At 48.9% G+C, this 24,328-nt stretch overlaps 1 protein-coding gene across 4 annotated transcripts in view; it reads right to left on the bottom strand.

The window, feature by feature from the left end:
• TCOF1 (treacle ribosome biogenesis factor 1) overlaps positions 1–24,328 on the bottom strand; it is a 926,286-nt gene that overhangs the window by 517,905 nt on the left and 384,053 nt on the right. The gene's annotated exons all lie outside the window — the stretch shown is intronic.

Raw genomic sequence — 24,328 nt, forward strand, 5'->3', positions numbered from 1 at the left:
TTATTTTTGTTGGCAGAGGTTTACAACAGACACATGTCGAGGTGCATGATGTATACAATGAGTCCATGATCAATATTGCAACCACAACAGCAGACAATAGCATAATGCATGGGAAGGAAGCAAAGTAAAATTATTCACAACATTCAGGCATTTCCAAGTGGGTGCGGAGATGAACCACCTCCAGATGTCTTCTCCCCTTGGCAGTTAAGACAACTATTAAACGCGGTCCATATTTTCTTGGGGCGGGAATGAGTGGGGAGCGTTGCGGTACTCCTCCTCACAGTTTTGGGACCATGTAAACAGGCTTAGCCACTTCTGGAATGACAGGGGGCGGGGAGGCCTTTTCCAGCTTTGGAGTATACATTTCTTAGCCACCATGCAGCTTATGTTGAGGAATTTAGCCATGCGTTTGACATCGTCTGTTCTCCAAACCCCGAGCACGATCCCAATCACTTCGGAGATGTGTCTCTAGAATTTTCCCCCAGAATTCTCCCAATTTAGGGCAAGTTCAAAACATGTGGAAGTGATCCGCCTCCTCCACCGGGGACAGGAATGTGGAATATTTGGAGCAAACTTAGAGATTCTGTGGGGGGGGGGGGAATAGTACAACCTTTTAAGTAGTTTGTACTGCATGACTATAGCGGAAGTTGAGGGAAACCCGAGTGTGAGCACATTTTTCCCCACATTTGGTCGGGGATCTCCAGACCCAGTTCCACCCATTCCACACGTGCCCCGGAAGCCTGGGTTGGGGTCTTCCCCTGTGACATCTTGTATAAAGAGGAGACAATGGCACGGCCGCCGCCTGAGTTGGCAATGTATGCAATCACTGGGGTATCGGGGGGTTCATTGGGAAAGGAGGGCCATGTAGCACGGAATTCAGCACAAAGCCTATATTATTGCAGGGTCTCTAGTGCAGATCCGGAGTGGCACGGCTTCCATGTCTGGGGGTCTATAAACCTGCTTTCAGGATAAAAGTCTGTCAGCGCTTGATAGCCCAAATTCCCCCAATGGCGAGCTAGAGTAGTGTCATGTGTGGGCTCCAGTCCGGGGAAAGCCCATACCGTGAGCCATTTATAATATGGGGGGGATTCCGCTGGGTGATGTAGCAGTCGCTTCCAGGCCCGCAGGGTGGAACCAACTGGGTCAATAGGGGAGTAGGGTGCATAGTGCTGGTGTAAAATGAGGGTCATTATGTTAACACCGGCTGCTGCCAGGGTTTCAAGTTTAACATGTGGGCGGACTGGAGAGCCGGGGTACCAGTGAGTGGCATGTTGGGCCTGAGCAGCTGTCCAATAGAGTATTAAATCAGAAGCAGTGAACCCCCTTGTTTGTATTGAGGCGTCATATCGGACCATTTCTTGCGCACTGCACCAGAGTGCCACAAGAACTGTGCGTATGATTTATGCAATCTTGTGAAGTTATCCCCCCGGGCCAAAAGGGTAGATTACCGAAGGTATAGAGCAGCTTGGGGAGTAGGACCATTTTGATGAGGGGGAGCCTTCCGGCCAGTGACAATGGGAGAGAGCGCCAATGTATCATTTTCGTCTAGTTATCTGCAAGGAGATTGGGCTTTATTTTTGTTTTTATTTATTTATTTTTTAGTACACCTGAACTCCCAAATATCGAATTCCATCTGGGGACCAACGGAGAGGGTGGTTGTTGAGCGGAGTCTGTGAGCGGAAAAACTTCGGATTTAAAGTAATTAATTGTGAACCCCGAGAAGGTGCCTATGCGTGTAATGTCTCGTAGGATAAGGTTAAGGTGGGTGGAGGAGTCCCTGATGTACAATAATACATCGTCTGCATAGAGGGATATGATTTCAGGAGCATCTTTTAGTCTTATCCCTCTGTGAGAGTGACGTGCTCGAATGTGGTCCGCCATTGGCTCGATCACTAGAGCAAAGAGGATCGGGGAGAAGGGGCAACCCTGGCGAGTGCCCCTGCAAAGCATGAACAGAGCTGATGTGAGGGAGTTAACACGCAATCTAGCTACGGGGGAGGTGTTAAGTAATTTAATGTATCCAATCATAGAAGGGCCAATGCCCATTGTCTCCAGCACCAGCCAAATTATACCTCCAAGATACCAGAGCCTTCTGGGCGTCGAGCGTGACCGCAACGGCGTGCGAGTCCTGGTCAATGCGGGACATTACATTAAATAGCCGCCTGATGCTATGTGAAGTGGATCTCCCTGGTACAAAATCTGGTCTTTATGGACCAAGTGCATCATAAACGGGAGGAAAGGGTGCGCCATCACCTTGACGAAGATTTGTGTCTAGGTTCATAAGAGAAAGTGGACTATATGACCCACATTCATCGTCGGGCTTTCCAGGTTTAAGCAATACCGTTCTATCGGCTTCACGCAAAGACGGGGGGAGAATGGACACTCAGAGTGACTCGTCCCAAACCTCTAACAGCTTGGGGGCCAGTATGGCTGTGTGTTCCTGGTAGAATTCCGCAGTGAGTCCCGTCAGGACCCCGGGCTTTACCCTTAGGTAGATCAGAGATGGCCTCGACTATCTCAACCCGGGTGATCGGGGAATCAAGCTGGTCTCTAGTGGAGGAGACACACGTAGTGGGTATTTGATAGAGTAGATACCGCATAAGCTATTCAGAGTGTTCGAGGGGCTGGGAATATAGGGTCGCGTAGAATTCTGCTAATATGTCGAGTATGTGTTGGTCCGACCACCGTGGGATACCTTGTTCATCCTTAATGGAGGCGATCTGGGCTTGGCCCCATTCCCCTCTCATGAGCGTTGCAAGTGGTTTCCCTGGTCTGTCACCCTCGCCATATTTACGAGCAACCTGGGGCCGGCTGAAATATTGGACTACACTGGTTGCAATTGTGTTATATGTCTGGAGTTCATCACCAATGATGGCGAGTTTGGTGGGGTCAGCAGCGGTTGAGCATTCCCGTTCCAGCTCACGTAATTTAGTTTGAGCGAGCAAGCGCGGCCCTAATAGTTTTTAGCACTCCCGCTTCTCTGGATATGGACATCCCACCCAATATATGCCTTGAAGGCATCCCATTGTATGCCGATAGAGGTAGCTTGGGGGGTATTATGCTCAAAAAAGGACTCGATGGGGGGCGTGGCCAGCCGAGGGCGCCATCGGATGCCTCCTTGGTGAGCTCCATGCTTCCTTCCCTTCCCGAGACCACTAGACCCCCTAAAAATATGTACCAGACCCCTTAAAACACCCCAGCGGGCATCGGAAGCCTTGGTGAACAGAAGCTGCAATTAAGGCAAGCATTGCAGCCCGTACGACAAAGAAAATGAAGTTTTGAATTTGGAAGCCCGAAAACAAGATGGCGGACGAGACTGGGCGTCTTCCCTGCAACACCTGCGACTCAGCTGCAGGCTGCGAATGAGGACATTGGTACGGAACAAACTCAGCCGGGCTGGTCCCCGGAAGCGTCTGAACACTTGCCTTTGGGTCGCTCGGATCAGGGGCATACGACTTTGATACTGGACCGAGGACTGCTGGCGCCATGCCGCCTCTATGCCCCTGTGGAGCAATCTCGAACCACCGGATCCGAAGAAGATCTCCCAGTCGGGGAGAGGATGCAATAGTCTGGACGCATTGAGGGGCCGGCTCTCCTGAGACTATGAGGCGGAGAGAAGCGAACGGACACTGGCAAGAAAGGTAACGACCAAAGCAGCTGAGCACTATACGGAGACCCGATTCGCCTGCAGCAGTGATTTCTCAAGATGGCGGCTTCCGAGGTCCTCGCCTGGTGAGGACGACCGCGGGACTCTAGGAATACAGCACCACGGCGGTACAGCAGAATCCAGAGTGTCGGCGATCGCCTCTTGGAACTACGGACGACCCAACAACTCGGCGTCCGAGAAGGCAAGTTGGGCGACCTGTGGTTTCCTCCCCTCCCTTCCTCCCCCGGCCCGCCACAGCGACGAGAGCCCACACACTTCGGAGCCTGGCAAGACTAGATCGAAGCAGCAGCTCCATGTTGAGTGACGGAGATGGAAACTAGAGGTGAGCAGACCAACTGAGGGTGGAATTTGCTACGGTGCGGGACACCCACCCTACTTGGGGGGTCCCTGACAACATTCTGGGCTATGCAGGCGGGCAAGCGTGAGAGTAACCAATCTGAATAATACTTTTGTGGTCCCCGTGTCACGCCACCATACCCTGATACGAAAGCTTGGTCTGACCCCGGAGGGGGGGGGGGTGAATGAGGGGGGTGGGGGACACATGAGACACGGACAGCACCAAATACGGCATGGGAACGGGCAAAATGGCATGGCATGGGAGCGGGCAAAATGATCGGACATAGAAGTACACCAGGACATTCATAACTCACAAGGAGGCAAGAAGTTGATTGCCCCACTGAAAGCTCATCTGCGATTTTCCGGGCCCCAGCTCAAGGTACAACAAAATACTGCACGTAGCCCAGGATGACCAAACAAATAACAAAAGGTAAAGGTCAGGGCTCTGGTGATATCAAAACCATGCTGCAGACAGCGGACTCCCAGAAACGCAATCAACTGCAAGCGACTGCCCAAGTGCACAATCCCCCTATGGAGGGGGCAAAAGACTGAAGATCCACCTATCCGGAAATCGGACCTACTAGAGGTGCTGTTGGAACTCAAAAAAGATATTAAAGAAAGTGCAACCAGCCTAGCTAAGTCCATCGCAGACCTCAATAAAGGAGTCCTGGCCGTGGAAAAGAGTTGACGAAATAGAAACGGTGATAACTGAGCAGGGTCATGATCACGATGTTTTGGCAAGTAGAGTCACGGAATTAGAACAGCAGATGGAACACATGCAGAGAAAGCAAGAAGACGCCGAAAATAGATCTAGACAAAACATACACATTTGTGGAATTCCGAAATCGATACTGGACTCGGACCTACAGCAATACGTGATTGACCTGTTCCGTCACATCTTGGACACAGAAGAAAATAAAGAAATAGTGCTCGATCGGACGCACAGAGTATACTCCACATTTCAACTTAATAGGAACCCGACTCCTGATGTTCTAACCCGGATACATCTGTACACACTGAAGGAGGACATTATGCGGGCAGCCCGGAAAAAAGAACCCATCAGGTTCCGTTCAATTCCGATTCAACTATTTCAGGATCTGACTCAAGCGACGCTTGCCAAGAGAAAGAAACTGAGGGTAGTCACAGACTGGCTGAGAACAAAGGGCGTGCGATACCGATGGGGGCACCCAACTTGGCTCCGGTTTGAATTGAAGGGCAAGCGGCATTCTATTTCTAAAGAGGAATAGACGGCGCACCTCATGCAAGAAGACGAAGGAGGCAACTTCACTGACAACGAGGAGTCCCCATCCCGGAGCGGAGAATCAGAAGGCAGACATGGGATGGGCCAAAGGAATCTGAGACACTCCCGTCCGCTGGGACGTAATAAAGAACAGAAACCTTCTGAGCCCACCTGAACAACGGCTGAACATTCGCGATGTGGGACCATTCACTTAAAATCTGATATATGGGAATCTCTAAAGAGAAGGATGGGCTCTGCAATTGAACTTGCCTATGCATTGACTTTATTGCCCGAAGCAAGCTCACTTTACGGGAGGAAAAAAAAAAAGGAATGAATACAATGAGGTAGAGAAAGGAAAAGGGGTGGGGGGTTTGGGGGGGAAGGAACCCGAACCCAAATTTCCCGGGTGAGTAGAACCCGGTGATTTAGTGTGAACATACTATGTTGAGACAGTTATTTGAAATTTTTTGTTTAAAAGTTGGGGGCGGGGGGGGGAAATGGGTAGTCATACTTTCTATTCTTTGGTGAAGAAGTGAATGACATACATGCTATATCTACAACAATGTTCAGTTGGATCATAAAGAAAGGTTCTAAAGGCTAAAATACGATAATGGCTGAATACTTGTGTCGCTGAATGTTCAGGGGCTCAACTCCCCAATTAAGCGGAAGTCCATGCTGACCAGACTGGTTGATATGCACGCCTCGGTGGTATGGTTGCAGGAGACACATCTGCTTCCTGAAGATGAGCTGAGGCTGAGACACAGCCTTCCCTATACAATATCTAGCTTCTAGTGTAACTAAAAAGTGGGGAATGGGCATTTTAATAGCAAAAAATGTAAGATTTGTTAATAAAGATCCAGATGGGCGTTTCCTGATGTTGGGGGGAACTGATGGGCCAGCTGGTGACTTTGATCTCGATCTATACCCCCAATATAAAACAAGACCACTTTATACTTGACTTGTTGCCCAAAATAGCACAATGGGGAATAGGAAAAATTTTGATCGGAGGTGACTTTAATGGGGTGATGGATGCAACAATGGATAAGACTCTACAGGCTACCCCTAATGATCACACATTTAGACAAGCCCTGGCGAAATTTCTTAGAGAACTGCACCTTTTAGAATCTTGGCGTTTCTTTAACCCACAGAAGAAGGCATATACCCACTACTCAGCGGTACACAGTAGTTACTCCTGTATCGATATGATACTTATCTCTGAAAAAGTTGTCCCACAAGTCACAGGCTTAGAAATTGGGGTGTGTTGCCTCTCAGACCATGCCCCGGTGCTCTTGAATGTAGAATTGGCTTGCTCACAACAACGGTCTCGCAAACCCTGGCAACTGAATGAGGTAATATTGAAGGACCAACTGGTCCTGACAAGTATTGAACAAACCCTGCAGAACTATTTCTGGGAAAACAAGAATCCGGGAATGGATTGGTCAACCATTTGGGATGCCAGCAAGGCGGTAATAAAGGGGGGGAATTCATTGCGCAAACCTCGAATTACATTAAAAGTCGGGAAAGGGTAAGGCACAACATGCAAGCCAAAATACGTGAGGCAGAGGAGGTCTATAGGGACAAAGGTTCACAGGCGGCTTGGCGGGATTTGGAAAAAGCCAGAGCGGCCTTAGAAACTCACCTAGTAGATGACGCAGCACGCCTTCTGGTACAAACTAAACAATTTTATTACATACAGGGGGGCAAGGCTAATCGGTTTCTTGCTGCCAAATGGAGACACCAGACCCTTAGGAATCGAATAACTCAACTTCGTAATGGCCAAGGGGAGGTATTGAGGGGAAAAGGCAAAATAGAGGAGGTCCTGATCTCATATTACACCAAGAACTTAAAAAAAGAAAACTTAGAGGAGGAGCAGACTGCATTCCTAGACCAGATAGACTTACCACAAATTAGTGAGATGGATAGACAGCAATTGGAAGACCCCATAACGGAGGAAGAGGTGGGAGACGCTATAAGGGCACTAAAAGGGCATAAAACACCAGGCCCAGATGGCCTCAGCAATGCATATTATAAAACCTTTAGAACCACGCTGATAGCCCCCTTACCTGCCCATTTTATTTTATTAGAGATAAGGGGCGCACATCTGGAGATATGAGACCAGCAACCACAGTATTATTGTTGAAACCAGACAGGGACCCATTGGACTGTGCCAGCTACCGTCCGATCTCCCTACTAAATGGGGATGCAAAGATGTATTCCATGATATTAGCCCGGAGAATGGCAATGATATTACCTGAAATAATTCACTCAGATCAAGCTGGGTTTGTGAGGGGGCGACACACATACAATAATATCCGCAGGGCCATAAATGTAATCGACTGGGGACGGAGGACAAGCCAGAAATTTAAAGTGGCAGCCCTGGATAGTTTACACTGGGGCTTCCTACGCCTGACTCTTGAAAAGTTTGGGTGTGGCCTGCTCTTTATTCGCATGGTAATGGCCAATTTCACAGACCCATCCACCAAGCTATTGATTAATGGAAAACTCACAGGGAGCATCCCCATCCAGAGAGGCACGAGACAGGGATGCCCATTATCGCCCCTGGTCTTTGCTATGGCTATGGAGCCGTTTGCATGCCAAGTTCGTAGCCATCTAGATATCCAAGGGGTTGAAGTGGGCAATATAGGTCCACAGAAGGTGGCACTTTACGCAGATGACATTCTCTTGTTCTTAAAAGATACCACAAATTCTCTACCAGCAGCCATTCACCTACTGAAGAAATTTGCCAAGGTCTCTGGGTTCCACATTAACTATCCCAAATCTACAGCTCTTAATATCAGAGAGGCCGGAGAAAATCCCGATTTTGGAAAACCTATACCCCCTGAAATGGGAACACAAGGCAGTTAAATATCTTGGAATTCAACTGACCCCCAAATATGACAGGTTACACGGAAATAATATCCCAGACCTCCTGAAAACATCGGCGAAAGAATTAAAACGTTGGCAATTACAGTAACTGTCCTGGGTAGCACGCATTACAGCAGTTAAGATGACCCTATTTCCTAAATTCTTATATGTAGTCGGCGCTCTTCCAATACGAATCCCAAACCCAGCCATCCAAACACTACCGAAAGAGGTGATGAATTTCATCTGGGGGGCGGGGTTGGGAAACCGAGAGTTCTCAAGAAAGTATTATTTAGGCCGCAGGTCCTGGGGGGATTGGGGGTTCCGGACCTCCGTAGGTACTTGTGGGCAGCACAGATAGCTCCTATGCTTCAATGGTCTGCGGGGAGGCACCAAACCAGTGGGTGATACTCAAAAGATTGCCAACTAAGATAGCCCTGGGAGGTATCGGCTTCCTCGCCACACGACATAGGGAAAAAGGGGGCCAACTGTTGGAATCAACCAGAACTACCCTGTGGTACTGGGACAGGATCCTGAGAAACAAGAAGATCAAAGGGGGGGGGAGGGGGGGAAGACCTCTTTCGCCAGCAGCTTACAACCCAGAATTTACCCCTGGAACACATGCTAACTTCTGGGCTAACTGGGGTGGCAGGGAGGGCACCATGGTCTTGGGAGATCTCTATGCAAACGGGACACCCCTGACATTTGAAGAATACAAAACCAGATTCAATATCCCAGAACAGGAGCGATTCCACTATGTTCAACTCAGACACTGGGTCTCAAATGCGAGGGGGAAAGAAGAGGCAGCTAGGAACCCTACAGGAGTGGAGTTAACCATACAGGAAGGCCACCCAGATAAGGGAGTAACTAGATATCGCCTGGTGGGAGAGGGGGACCCAGAAGAGAATCTCACTTATATGCGGAAATGGGAAGTGGATCTGGGAAGATCAATTGACTGGGACACATGGGGCCGAATTTGGCAGAGCCGCAAAGAGTTCTAAATGCACCTTGATCAAGGAAGCAGCATATAAACTTTGTCTTCGGTGGTATACGACGCCCACACGCATGCATGCCATTAATCTAGAATACCCGCCTGAATGTTGGCGGAATTGTGGACAACTTGGGGACCTTATACATGTGGTGGTCCTGCCCATTAACAGAAACCTACTGGAAAGAGATCCTAAGTCACATTAAAGATATAACTGGCGTGGAGCTCCCTCTTGACCCGCTATTGGTGCTCTTGGGAGAAGCAGTGGAGGGTTGCTATGCAAACTCAGGGCCAACGGCCACCTTAATCACGCATATGTTGAGTGCAGCCAGAATTACAATTTCCCAGGCATGGAAATCTAAAGATGGGCCAGTGGTGGATGCGGCTATGGGGGGTGATGGCCATGGAGAAAGTGACTGCTTTGGCCCACGGCTCTTATTCCAAATATCTGAACATTTGGCTACAACTGCATGAATTCACAAACGACAAAGAGCAGATGTACTTTAAGCCCAGATTGCTCCGTGCAATATTTGTTATCTGATGGAATCGAATACTGAACTGGAAAGGATCCATCTAACTGAAATAATAAAACAGATCAAACCACTTCTTCACCTTAAATTGGGAGAGATACTTTGGGGGAGGGGGGGGCAGGGGGGGGGGGGAAGAGTTCAACATTTATGTTATTCTTTTATTCCTTTCCTTTCCTCTGTATGGTTATCATAAATGATCACTGGCATTGAAATGTGCTGAAACCCCCAAGTAGGGGTAATGAGGAAGCGACATGTAAGAAGAATTACATATATGCTATTGATCAGCTTATTATTAATGTACTTAAATAAAGTTGGTAAAAAAAAAAAAGGACTGTCCCCAAGTATGTCATCTTTGAACACAATGTCCTTAAGGGCTGACTATTTAAAACGCCATCTGCTGAACATCGGGACAGATGTACCCAGTTGTACCGATATGGTAATCGGGGAGTGGTCAGAGAATGTACGGGTTAAGATCTGCGCCCCTTACAGCCTGCCCATCACTGCGCTAGACACCAGGAACATGTCAATTCTGGAGGAGCCATCGTGGACAGAGGAAGAGTAGGTGTATTCGCATCGATGAGGGTTCAGTGTCGTCCAAGCATCATGAATATTGATTGTTGCGCTGTGATTGTGTAGTCTACATGCAGCGCTTGACAGGGACCAAGCGGCGGCCCCGGTCCTGTCCAGGTCCATGTCCAATATGAAATTCATGTCCCCCCCCCCATATAATGTGGACTCCAATAGATCTAACCAGTATGGCCGCCACTGTGTCCACAAATTCAGGAGAATCTACGTTGGGGCCGTAGGTGTTCACAAGGAGATACTCCCCATTTACTATAGTGCAGTGTAATATGATGCATCGTCCATCGGGGTCTATGTAGCTCTTGTGTAGGGTCAATTTAATGGATTTGTGGATCATTGTCAGCACGCCTCTAGCTTGAGTGGAATAGGCAGTGAAATATTGCGGGTGCCATGCTTCCTGCCAGACGGCCTGTGGAGTGCGTTTTTTGCAGCAGTATTTTGCAGCCATGTCTGTTGGCATAGGCCATAATCTTGCGAGCTTTGGTGTAATTACTCAATCCCCGAACATTCCAGAACATTATGGTAGTAGACATTTCACTTGTTTAGGGTACATCCCAGCTCCACTGTTGTGGCATGCATCTGCAATTTATGTGGTCACTTGCGAGACGCCTCAACATAGCGTGCTCTGTCAGTCTGCCTCCGCCTTTCGCACTGCAACTTCCCAGAACTACCACGCCCCCTCCCTCGCTGCCCAGTGATAACTAGCGGCGCCCATTCCCTCCCACTCCCACCCACCCTTAACATCCCCCAAACAATAGGTGTCAGCAGACAGATCCCAACATGGACAGGCCACACATTTGGCCCAACAGGGGCCCACACCAACCAAACATTCCAAGATAGGTTCGCAACTGTGGTGCGGTGCGCTGCTGCCGTGTTGCCTTTAGAGCAAAAGGAGCATTGGGGTACCACAAGGGTACCCGAGTTCGGCTTTGTAGGTACTTAGATCATGCATTTTCCTTTAACGAGTATATGGGCTAGCGGATGGACGCCCTGCGTGAGCAGAGCGGGCCCAGTATTCACGGTCAGTTCATCTGGAGATCAACAGCACTCATAGGAGTTTGTACTAGTGTCACTTCATAGGTAAGCTCGATGGCATAGAGCGGCTTCAAATTTGGGCTGTGCAGCATAGTAGATCAAACAACCAGAGTAGGAGTAGGGAGGGTGTTGAAGACCAGAAGGCAGATCAGGCCAGATCAGTCATTGTCCATATGCATGTTATCCCCATGAGGGGCGTCGAGTGGTATCTGCGCTTCAATGAACTTCACAGCCTCCTCAGGGACTGTGAAGAAGTATAATTTCTCTTTAAATGTAAACTTCAATCGTGCAGGAAACAGAATTGCATAGGGGATGTTCCTTTCCCGCAGCATCTTCTTGACCCCCAAGAACTGGCGCCTCTCCTACTGCACTCCCACAGAGAAGTCAGGGAAAATCCAAATTGTCTCGGAGCCCAGGCGCAGCGCCCCCTTTTCACAGGATAGGCGCAGGATAAGGTCCCCATCTCTGTAATTGAGTATTTTGGCGATGATGGGCCTGGGGAAATCTCCGGGTGCAGGACGTGGCGACAAGGCTCGGTGAGCGCGCTCCACGGTGAAGGGAGAGAGAGTGGGGTTGTCGAGCAGTTCCTTTAAGAGATCTTCCACCACCAGTTCCATGCAGCCCTTGAGGGCATTTTCAGGAACTCCGATTATGCGCACATTGTTCCTGGGTGATCTCGATTCCAGATCGTCGCCTTTGGCCTTGACTATTTTCATGTCCCGGCACAGGGAAGTAAGTGTCCTGAAGGGTATGTATGTGGTCTTCATTGGAACTTATTTGTGTTTCCGCCTCCGTAATTCTGGTGCCAGCGTGGTCTAGTTGGGATTTGAGCGATGGAACATTAGCATTAATATCGTCAGGTTTCTCGTGAAAGGAGGCAAAATTCTTAGTCATGGATTCATGTATCGCTGCAAGGTCGGGCGCCAAGCCGGGGGTGTCTCAGAGTCATCTTGATTGGAGGACACGTGGCCCTGGTCTGATTTAGGCGTTGCTTAAGTGAACTTATCCATGGCTCCCTACTTAGTGGCACCCCGGGATCTGCCATACATGTCAATGTAGGTAGATATCGGGCATCTACGGCAGGTGCTGAATTGTTGTACAGCAGCGACAGGAGTGGAGACCAGGGGGTATTCGGAGGCAGTAGTACCAGTGAAGCAAGCAGCCCTGTGATGAATATATCGCGGCAAGTGAATTAGGTTGGTGCGCAAATTACACGCAATCCGCAGAGAGGTGTGGATATTCCAGTATTGTGTTGTAGGCCGAGCTGTGGCTCAACGTTCAAGCAAAGGTGGTGCAGGTTGTGTACGCCTCAAATGTCAGTGTCAATGGGGAGGGGCGACGTTAGCCCTCCAGGTAGTAAGGTACAAGCCAGGTCCCCAGGGCAAAGAACCCGTCTCAGTGAGGTACCGGGGCTTAGTCCGCCCGCCTAAGCACCAACACCCAGGGCGACCGCAGCAATGCACAGATGGCCCCCCGAAGAATCAGCGGTCAGAATGTCACTCTGGTCCAATAATGCAAGTGGTACAACGGGTTGGTGCAGCTATTGGGATACCGGGGCACCAGTAAAAGGAGATCAGAGTAGTTAATGCGCAGTTCACAGCACCCACCTTCCAGCCTCCAGGGCGCTGTGCCCGTATCACACAAGGCGTCTGATGGGAGTCCAGGAGGATGGGAGCCCCGGTCCGTGGCCCTCCAATTCAGTGTCCTTAGGCCTCAGAAGTGGCAGCGCTGAGGAGCTTCAGGGGGGGAGTGCGCCGTGAGGCAGTGTATGCATATAGGCCCCTGCTGAGGGTCTATATGCAGGCTGCGGGCGTCCACTCCTAAGGTGGTGGGGACCCGGGAGGCCCCCCCTGAGATTGGGGTGCGTTGCGGAGGACTGCAGGGAGGCACCGGCCCCCGCCCCCCCAGCGAGGTGCCGCGGTCGGCCGAATCAATGCGGCCCGGCAGTGAAGGGAAGGCAGGGAACCGGGTGCAAGATGGCTCGAGGGCAGGGAACCCCCTCTGCGCTGCCCCGGCAGGCGCAAAGAAGCCGACAGGCAGTCTCCTCCTAAGGTGGGGGGAACCTGGGAAGGCCTCCGAAGTAGGGGTATGTAGCGGAGAGCTGCAGGGAGGCACCGCCCCCCCCACCCCCACGTGAGGTGCTGCAGCCCACCAAATCGCTGCGGCCCGGGAGTGAAGGCGGCAGGAAGGCAGGGTGGCCGGCGCGCACCCGAGCCCCACCGGGTGCAGGATGGCCCAAGGGCGAGGGACCCTCTTCGTGCCGCCCGGCAGGCGCAGAGAAGCTGGCAGTCTCGTCAGGGGCACGGCTCCAGAGTATAGCCCAGAGTCCCCGCAGGAGCAGAGGAGCGAGATTGTGCGCCCAGGAGGCCGGATGTCGCAGATGATGTAGGACATAGCGGCGGTTGGCCCCTCCGCGAGGCACCGCGATCAGGGCCGCACATTGGGCCATGTGTCCGGCGGCCGTTACACAAGCCCCCGGCACCAATTTCGGACAGGAATGCAGATACGTGCAGAGCAGATAAGCAGCAATCAGCCTGAGGAGAGATGGCTGGGAGTGACAAGGATGTCCGCCGATATATGCGGATTAAAGCAGGCTAACCACAGAGCTCACGGGCTAAGCGGCCATTTTCTGGGCTGCTCAACAGCGCCCCCTTGATGAAAGCTGTTTGAAATGGTGCAAAGGAGTCAGCACAATCTTTATTGATATTGGCTGGTCACATTTTCAGATGGAAGGTTTTGGGTGTTTGAGGTGGTCTAGGACTTCTGTTTCAGCAACATCTCCGAAAGATAAGAGGGTCTTGTCTTGGAGAGTCGAGTTTTTGATGGGCGAGACGGGTGGGTGGTTGGGTCTTGGGCAGGGTTTCGTGGTGAGCTCGAAGTTTGTTCTGCAGAAGGTGTATTTTGTGGAGCATGGCTGCTTGAATACTTTAGCACCAAGCTTCATCTTTCAGAAGGTCATCGGAGCTCATAGTGGGAGTGACCAAGTCTCTGAAGATGGCAAACATTTCTTTGTGATGGGACTTGGCATTTGTCGTTCTTGTGTTGAATGAGTTGGCCTTGGCTTGGATAATGGCTTTTTTATAGGGGGCAGACAAGTTTTAGAATTCCTCGTTAGAGAAGTCGCTAAGATTAGTTTGCCATTTGGTCAGCGCATTACGTTTGAGGGTGTGTAGCGCCTTAAATTCTGTGTATCAAGAATCAACGTGCAAAGATGTTTTGGCTTTTTTAGGTTCAAGTGGGGCAATGGTGTCAATTGCTTTTTTAAGGGTGTCATCGTACAGTTCCGCTAACAAGCCAGGGTCATTGGAGAATGGGGACTTGAAAGCAGGATCCTCAAGAAAGGTGGAGATTTTATTTGGAGAGTTTTAGTGTCCATCTAACCATTGCCGGTGGTGCAGAGGTGTAGGTTTTCGTGGCAGAGGATCTAGGGATGGTGAACTGGATGAGGTGGTCAGTCAACAGGCAAGGGGAGTTGGAGCTGATGGTGGCGGAGCAGTTGTGATCAGCCACCCAATCTAGAGTGCAACCTTTGCAGAGGGTGGGATTGTTAATTCGTTGCATGAAACCCATGTCCTCGAGTTCCTTTGCAAGTGCTTTGCCTGAAATTGACAGTTTGGCAGAGATGGTGTCAGCGTTGCCTTCCAATGGGGAGTTGACGATTCTGAGGGGAAAGAGCTTTGATTATGATCGCTACTCCACCCCCTTTCATATGCCGTCTTGTCGGTGAATGGTGTAGCCTGGTGGGAGTGCTAATGCGATGGCAGGACCGGCTGCTCCGTTACAATACCCAGTAATGTGTCCTCCTTTGAGGGCACATTGTGAACTCTTGATGCAGTTCTTTATGCATAGCATACTCCAAAAATATATCGACTGGGTCTTCTTAATTTGCTGGATCCATGCAGGCGGAACAGACCAACCTAACAAAGTTGGGTGGGTTGTCTTAATGGTTCATTCTCAAAAAGGTTTAAGCAAATACTGTATGGAGACCACACAAAATAATCACATAAATTACTTTTACAAATTTCTACAAGATGGAATTAAAGTATCTTTGAACACAGACGGGATGTGGTCCCGATGAAGGCTTGGACAAATAAACAGATGGTCAATGGAGCTGAACTATAGTTGAACAGATACAAAATGATGCTGCTTGAGAAAGTTTAAGAATATGAATTTAACCAATGATGAGATGTGAATTTAGGAAGAAAAATAATTTTAGGAAGACTAATTACCTATTGCAACAACAAAAGTCCACTCAAGAGTTACTTTGCCACTACCGTTTAAAACATTTGTTTGCCATGTGAAATCAGTTTTTTCCCGAAACACCCTCTCCCCCCTCCCCCCATGAACATCCTTTGATGTACACATTTTTTACCGGACATTACGTTGCGTGCCATGACATTGGGGTGGAGCATTAAAAGTACTGGCAGAATCTCCCTAAGAAAGTTTGTAAATGGCATAGTTACTCCAACCACAATATTCTTTAGGTTTTACTTCTCAAAATCATATGTTCTATGAAGTCAAGTTTTATGAAGGCATAATTGTTAAACCTTATACCATATCAAAGAATGCAATGGCATTTTATACACAAAGACCAAATGATCCATGCTAATAACTTTTAGCAAGTGCAAGAATAAACTTTAAACAATTTATTTGCAAAACCATACGGCAGAAGCAAATATGAACACTCTTTTCTGATGTCTATTAGCATTTGCATGCAACACAACTTTCCCATGAGCAGAATGCAGCAATCCACTCGTCAGCCGAGTTTCTTCATCCTCAATGCTCGATGAGTCGCCATCAGAACTGTCCCCCTGCTTCTGCTTTAAACTCACAACAGCCCTTGCTGGCATCATCCCGCTGCCTGCAGCAGTAGCTTCTGGTTTAGGGGTGAGCTTGGAAGCTTTTACCTGCACTCCCTTGGAGGAGACTGGTGTTCCAACAAGTGTTTTCGGCAATGCTGCTTTAGCCAAAGGCGTTGCAGGTGGTGTGGCTTTATTGGCAGATTTTGTCTAATAGGAATGTATTATAAATTATGAAAAGTGGCCTACCAGTTAGGATTAGATGAGAAGCACCAAAACAGCCAGATTGAGCGTAGCCAGAGAGGAGCAAGGGCCCAGTACTAAATTGTATTCTGAGAGGCCACCCTATTCTTCTGAACAAGGAAATACACTTGTTTAGCCATACCATCTGGGTAGTGCGACAGAACAGCAAGACTTAGGAAAGCATGAGAGCAGCGAAGTGTTCAGTTAACCACACACATACACTTTATAATACAGTTATTCATTTAGGCCTTAACCAACTCAACAATTAAATAATGAAAAACCACACAAAACACATTCACCTTGATGTGGCTCTGCCAAGAGCCCCAACCCTTCACTTTTAAATAGTTAGAATGACTAATGAATTGTGACGAATCCCCGGATGTCATCACTCGTCCACAAGGGGGAGCCCCTTCCCATGATGTCAGGGAGGTGAGGCCGCTAACAGATCATCCCCCCCTGGGGGTGGCACTTAGCAGGTGGATCTTATGGGAAGGGGAGATACCTATGGAAGTAGTGACGACCTGGGGAGAACATGGTTTCCCCATAGCCTAGCCCACCTAAACATGAAACCACCCCGCTCCACCAACTCTTCCCATAGTGTTCCTATTTGTTTTTGTCATGCCACAAATATAGGAAGTAATGGGACGAGGAAGAGTGTGGACTCCTCAAGGAGCATGTATCCCTTAAGTACTGAGACGAGGGAGACACCAATTGATTCACTGAAAGACCTAAAGATCAGCACTGGGGCGAAGAAGCAGAGCAGAAGCATAGAGAGCACTCATGAGAATCTGAATGAACAGTCTAGTTCCCGAAAGCTAATTGGGCCAGGCCCATTCAAAGATGAAAACAGGAAGCAGCGAGGCCGTTCCTGGAGGTACAGCGAGTGCGGGCAACACTCGACTCATGAAAGGACTCCAGCTCTTATCTGGTCCAACCTGGAAGGACCATCAAGTGAAGCAGAGAGTGCACCAGCTTAGAAGGTGCGAGCGCAGCAGAGACACCGGAGCACACCGAAGCCGCCCAGAGAAGCCCGAAGCAGAGGCCGGAGAAACCAGAGACCGACCGGGCCGGTAGAGACCCTTAAAAGGTACAAGGGCTACTGAGCCGGTTGGAAGGGGTACCAGAAGTCACTAGCAGACGCTAAAGCTAAGATATTGGGGGCTAATGGAAGCCCCTGGGGTACAAGCTAAGAAACCTAGTGAAAAGGAACTGCAAACCCAAAGGGAGAATATCCCACGTGCAGGGACCTGCATTTTTCTATGAAGAGTAACCCAATAGTACCTGCCAGGTATGAAGACAGTCTACGTACCCGGCAGGATAGTGAACCAGGTGTGCTGCACCAAAAGGGAAGAATCCCACAGGTCTGGGGCCTGCATCCTCTTATGAAGATCAGCACCAGTCATCTTCATATTCACAGTACCTGGCATAATAGGGAACTAGGACTGCTGCACCCAGAAATCGGGTGAATTACGAACTTTTCAAGTGCAGAGAAGGGGCGTATTCCTCCCTGAAGATTTTGTGTGAACTGAATTGTGAAAGTCTGAGAAGGGCTTGGGGGACGGGAGTGAGGAGGAGGAAACAATACCTCCTTTTGTCTTCACAGAAGATTGGGTATTGTGAAATCAGTCTAAAGAAAGCCGACGGAAGGGAGTCATTCCCCAGGCTCTGTGAAGACATTGAGAACCATACACATGGAGAAGGGAGGCATTCTCCTGGAGCCCAATAGTGAAGTACAATAATGTTCAAGGAATAATGATTAAGTTGGGACTTTCTTTTGCATTGGAACTGAACCCTTAAGGACACTACAAGATGGAATTATTTCCACAGAAAGGAATTACGACCTGGAGAGGTGGATAAGTGAAGCTTGCGTTTCTGGCTTGAAACCAGAGTTCCTTAGCCATGCATGTCTTCAGGGGGGTACCCTGAGCCAAAGAACTACCGGCCGTCTCTGCTGCATCCAAAGTATTTAGCATACTTTGGTTAACTTGTCTGCCTTCTACCTCTGTTGAGAGCAGATAGGCCCGCAACGGTTCAGGGACTTCTTGAAGGCCCTCCTCTAGTTTGGCCCATTGCGCATCAGCATAGCTGACCAACAAAGTGGTATTGTTTGCAATGCGAGTGAAGCAAGCCGCCGCCACAGTGCTCCTTTTCCCCAGAGCGTAAAGTCTTCCACTCCTTGTCAGGGGGTGCCTCCCCAGTAGATCAGGGAACCCCTGCTCTTTTTCTGGTAGTTGTCACAACCAGTGAATCTGGAGTAGAATGACCCCTGATGTAGAGAGGGTGAGAGGGGGGAGGGTTGAAAAAGCTTTTCTACCCTCAGATTCACTGCTCTAGTAAGTGCAGGTGTTAATAAAGAAGGGGTCAATCGCTTCTTGATTAAATTTAGAAGAGGAATGACTTGGCTGGCAGGTGGTTTCTCTTTTAAAATGTCCTCCACAAAATTAGCTTCTGGAACAGCTTCCTGAGTAGCAACTTTGAAGTGTTCCGCTGCTTTCCTCAATATGAGGTTGAAAGCCATTTGATCGTCAACCGGGCAGGCCTGTCTAGTGGGGGTGGTTGGAGGGGAGTCCAAGCACAAGGCATCAGGTTCCGGTGTTGAAGTAGGTTACTGCCAAGGGCGAGGATCAATGGGGTCCAGTCTACTCCCCAGCCCTCAGTGGGATCCAAATGAACCTCCTCAGAGTCGACAAAAGAATCGTCATCTTGAGCATTTCCTTCAGTGAGGTCATAAGTATATTCCTCTTCCTCTTGAGTAGGGTCCAAGACCCTCTGCAGTTTAGCAACAGGGAGAGGGGGATTTTCTTCCCCAGATCTCTTGGGTGTGGACTTCTCAGAGTTCAACAAACCTTTCTATCCTGTCCATGCATCCTTCACATTTTTCTCTAGTCCAAACAGATGAACCAGAGCGGTCCAGGGGTGGAAAGGGCTCTCTACTAGATCTGTCTACAAACATCGAGATTTCTTCTTTAACGTCAAAAAAATCCCTTCAGGAGCTTCCGGAAAGTCTTTCCAGGGTTCCGACGGTTGACGCGTGTCCCTTAGTTTGTCTGTAGGCCTTTCCGTAGGTTCCAGTAACTCCTTGGGCCTATCCTTATATTTCGACGAATCCTTGTAATTGTCCTGTGGTTTCGATGAATCCTTGGACTCTTGCTTCCGAGAATCCGTCAAAATGATCCTGGCGATGGTTTCGGTAATCACTTCCACATCAGGAAGTTCTGAAGTCCGGGCCTCTGGTTGCACGTCTCCTTCGGCGGAACCGGGGCCTTTTCGGCCATAAAAGCTTTCTTACGATGAGTCTCCGCGGATTCCTGAATTTTGGGGGCAGCGCCCTTTCATTTCGAGGGCTCAGTCGCAAGACGCTTCTACGGTTGCGGGGAGGGCTGTCGATCCTGACGGTCAGCGGGCAAGGCCGAAGTTATCGGTGTGCCCGTTGGCACTATGGATAATTTTGAATCGCCGGAGACATCCCTGGGGTTGTATTTTTAGTGTACAAAACGTATGCGTCTGTTGCTGGGGTGTACATTCCCCATAGCAGGACCTGAGTTTTGCCTAGCAGGGCCGGGCCGAGATGTCAATTGCCTCCGAAGCGTAGGCTTGTTCGTCACTCAGCCCCTCGTCACAATCAGCAGTTGTGGCAGCGGGAGAGCTAGACTAACTGCGACATTCCGTAGGCCACCCACCACTTAACACGGCACTCCTTCAAAGTTTTCAGGCACAGGAGCTTGCAAGCCGCACAAACCGTCTCGTCGTAATTAAGGGGCAAACACCAATTACATTTACAGCATTTATCCTTCCAAGAGAATTTGGCCTTACAAGAAGGACAAAACATAAATGGAGTCCTCTTCATAGCTGAGGCGGAAAAAACAATCTGAGGGACCTCAACGCGCGAGGGCGTTTGGGTACACTACACCTCACGTTAGGGATAGTGTTACAGGCACGCCCATGTCGACGTCCATTTTCGATTCTCGGAAGACAAGATGCAATACGTCGCGGTGACCACTGGATGTCAGACTATATGAACGGCATGTGATTCTAAGCAGATTAACAAGCATCAGAAAAAAGGTTTCGAGGGCCTCCTCGAAACGGCAGCGGAGACAGAACAAAGGTCCTGGGTAAGCTGGTCAGCCCAATGGTTGGCCCTGGGACACTTCAGAGAAGGCTTACTTGCAGGGTTTGATGATGTGCAGAGAATAGTTGGTCCCACTATTCCAATGGGTCGAAGAGTCTTCGCAGACCTTATAGGACAACCTGACGCAGAGGGGTCCCACAGAATGACAGCGGGCTCAGAGTGCCAAACCTTCCAGCGGGTCACCAGAGGTTCCTCAACTCTGCTTCTTAGCAGCAGGATACTTGGATCCTATCCTTCGTTCAGTGAAAACTCCAGGCGGTGTTTTCAGCCTCCTCTTATCGAAAGTTCCCTTCGCGCCAAAACGAAGTGGACCCAATGGGAGATATGCCCACTTACATGCATACCATACGTGGACCAATCACAGACCACGGTGGCCCTAGGCATGCGCAGCACTCCAGACTCTCTGGCACCCAGGATGTGTATTGGGGACAGACACCCCAGCCCACATCCTGGAGGCACACACAAGGCATGCAGAAGCCCACGAAAGCTTGGTGTTTCGTGGGAAAATGCATGCCCAAGTAAGGACTGACCCAGGTCGGCTCGACCTGGGGAAGGCGAAGGGGCAAGATGGCCAAAGGACAGGACAAAGAACCTTGTGGCATGGCCATTTTAGAGCCAGGCCACGTATTTGTGCCAAACGCGGTAATCGCGGTTTACCTGGCAGGAAAGGGTTAAAATTACCAAATAAGCTGCCACCAGCCCTGTCTGTGACATCTCCTAAAAAATCCTTCGAGTGTATCTAGGGCCTTTGGAAATTACTAAGAGACCCAAGTGTACTGTACTGCAAGTTTCATTGTACACTTGCTAAATGTTGCAGAAAAGTTGCAACATTGGAAAGGACTAAGGGAAACAAAGTCTCCCAGTACTGACTGTTTTAAGGGCATGTCAGTTTCCCCATAAAAAGTGAGCGAAAGCCCAGGAGTGCAGCAGAAGGCTGGGCTTCCCTGGTAAAGTCAGACTATGGTGTTAAACAGCAACAAAAAAGTTGGGGGGTACACAACTAAAGGTAAAATTACCCATAAATGGAAATCTTTCCTAACAGTATCCGAGAACCGCGCTGGTGCTATTCGAGAGAAGCTGAAAAACCGCAATGTGCAGTTGATCTGAACTTAGTTTATTGCTGCCGCCAACCTTCAAACTGTAATGCAGGATTCCCCAGACGTCCTCCCTCTTGTCCCCACGACTGAGGCCCAGGAACAACAGGATCTGTCATACTACAATAGATTCTTCTAACCTCTGACTTTGTGCTTTAATCTGTCCCTCCAAAAAGTCACACATTATATAACTTGTGTTGCTGGGAAAAGGGTTAATTTACTTTGCATTGGGAGGGTTCCAAAGTATGTGCCTGCTTAAGAATCTTTGATAACCTTTGTCTTATTCCCTAAACATTTTCCTTTTGACATCAATCTCAGTATTGCTCTAAATGTGCCAGTGATAAATCAATGTCCTAGCTATTTAAGTCACCTCGGGGGGGGGGGGGGGGGGGTGGTGTGTCTGTCTGTCTGTCTGTCTGTCTGTCTGTGTGTGTGTGTGTGTGTGTGTGTGTGTGTGTGTGTGTGTCAGCCCCAATGGGTATCTACTGATTTAGTGAAACAGTGTATTTATTGAAGTATATTTTTGTGCTACACGATTGTTACATTAATAATTGCTTGATCAAGAAACCTAGAGTGTTTATTTGAATAACTGTCACTATGAAACTCTCACAACCTTACAGCTTACATTGACCCCTCTTGAGATAAGCATTGCTGCTCAGTCACTCTACCAACTTGTGTAGTACATGCTTCTACCAAAGGTTGGGTAGACTATTGCCAAGAGGACAAGGCTGGTGTAGTCTCCCACAGGGTACTCCATACAATCTTGCTCGACAGTGGTGGAGGAGTTTGTGTAGGTTTTTCCATTATTATGGAGTTGGAGATGACCAGGGACGCTGCGCGCTGTGCCTCAAACACAGAATCCACTTGGTACTGTAGGATGTCTTTATCTATAGTTGATGTGCTGTTCTCCGTCGACGAGCGCTCTGTGGATGTCCGTCGACAAATGTTTGGCCGTCGACGCGCGTTGGCCCGTCGACGAGCGTTTGTCCACAGTCGAGCAGTCAGTCAGCGAGTGTTTGCTCGTTGTCAAGTGGTGTTCCAATGACTGCTTTTCCCCTTTATAGCTGTCGATGGCTCAGTCGTCAACTGTTTCACGGTCGACGAAATCTTTTGACGGCTGTGCCGTAGGCGAGCGTGGAACAGTTGACTGTACTTTTGTCATCTGCGAGAGGGCCGGAGGTTAGGCCGTCGCATTCGCTATTGATGACAGCGGTGCTTGGCTGTTTGTTGAAATCCGTTTAATTACCAATTTAGGTGTTTTTGACGGCCTTTAATCCGATTTAGGCCTTTTTTGGGATTCTCTTTTCTCTGTCCGGGTGGGGGCTGCTGGGCTCCTTGAGGACTGCCTATGAAAAGGGGGAATTGGGGGAGGAGGGGGTTGCGATCGGCCTCATTTAGCCAGCATACCCAGCGTCTTTTTGTATCTTAGCATTTTTGTGCTAAAGGTTTTTACAAATTTTACACTGTTCTGCAGTGTGGTGTGGGTGAAGGCAATAAATGCAATGTGCATGCCAGTCCCCCTCAAAAAATTAAGCGACAGTTTCTTCACTTCCATATTTTGTTCCCCCCCACTTTTTACTTATCTGACAAAAGAAGAATGCCCTGAAGTTTGGAAGAGATGAAGTTGATGAAATGAAGGAGAATTGCTCTCAGGAGAAACACACAAGGACTCCATCCAGCATGTGTTTAGAATCTGAAGGGAGGCTGCAGGGGAGCAGCTACATTTTCGACGTCCCATTGGTGGACACCAAAAGCACCCAAAAGGAGGTCCTCCCTCAAATAGCCACCCACAGGGTCAGGATCAGGTAGCGACTGCCATTCCCCTGGCCACATGAGGAGAGACTACCTTTGGGAAAAGAGTGATGAAATCAGATTCATGGTGAACCTATGGACCTTGGCTTAAAAAGCAAGCTGTGAGGGCTGCACATCCTTTGTCTAGCGCATTCGCAAGAGTAACGTTCCTCAAATGAGTAGCTGTAACTCTAATTGAGTTTCATCGTAGTATCAGGAAACATAACATAGGTTTGAGGCAGAATCACTCTGTATAATAAAAACCACTTTTCAGCGACCTGTGCCAAAGTACTAAAATGCCAATGCATTTCAGACATATTGTGCATCTTCAGGGCACTAGCTGGCCTGGTTGGTACAAGTGATGATAATGATAACATGCCTCGAAGTCCAGACTAACTTCGGGCTTCCACAAATCGCACGAAAACAGACAGTACTGCAATTAGTCTTAAACGTCTCGAGCCGCCAATGTTCTCCGCTCTGGTAGTGCTAATCTCGGTCCTGCTCATAGTACCACACTGCCAGTTATTAGTAACAATTATTTGTGAAGACCAACGTCACCCCTAAGATAGCGGTGCCCACTCAATTGTAATGTATCAGATTCACACTACCTAGAAGAACTAGGGACTTTCAATAATCAACTAGGGCTAGAAACAATCAAACATCTGCAGGGAAAATACCCATAATGTGTCCCAATTTTGCACTCTTGATGCAGTCCTTTATGCAGTACATACCTTATAATAGATCACAAATATGCCTGTTCTTAATTTGGGGGTGTATGACCTTTTCAACTGCTGGATACGTGCACACAGAACAGACCAATCTAATAAAGTTGGATGGTCTTGTTAATAGGTTATTCTAAAAAAGGTTTAAGCAAATACTGTATGGAGACTACACAAAATCACACAAAAACTACTTTTACAGATTTCTATAAGATGGAATGAAACTGAGCACTGATGAGATGGTCCTAATGATGGTTTGAGCAAATAACCAGATGGTCAATGGAGCTGCAACTATAGTTGAACAGATACAAAA

Source organism: Ambystoma mexicanum, chromosome 3q, assembly GCF_040938575.1.
Source record: "Ambystoma mexicanum isolate Mex_15411 chromosome 3q, UKY_AmexF1_1, whole genome shotgun sequence".
NCBI classification, from domain to species: Eukaryota; Metazoa; Chordata; class Amphibia; order Caudata; family Ambystomatidae; genus Ambystoma; species Ambystoma mexicanum.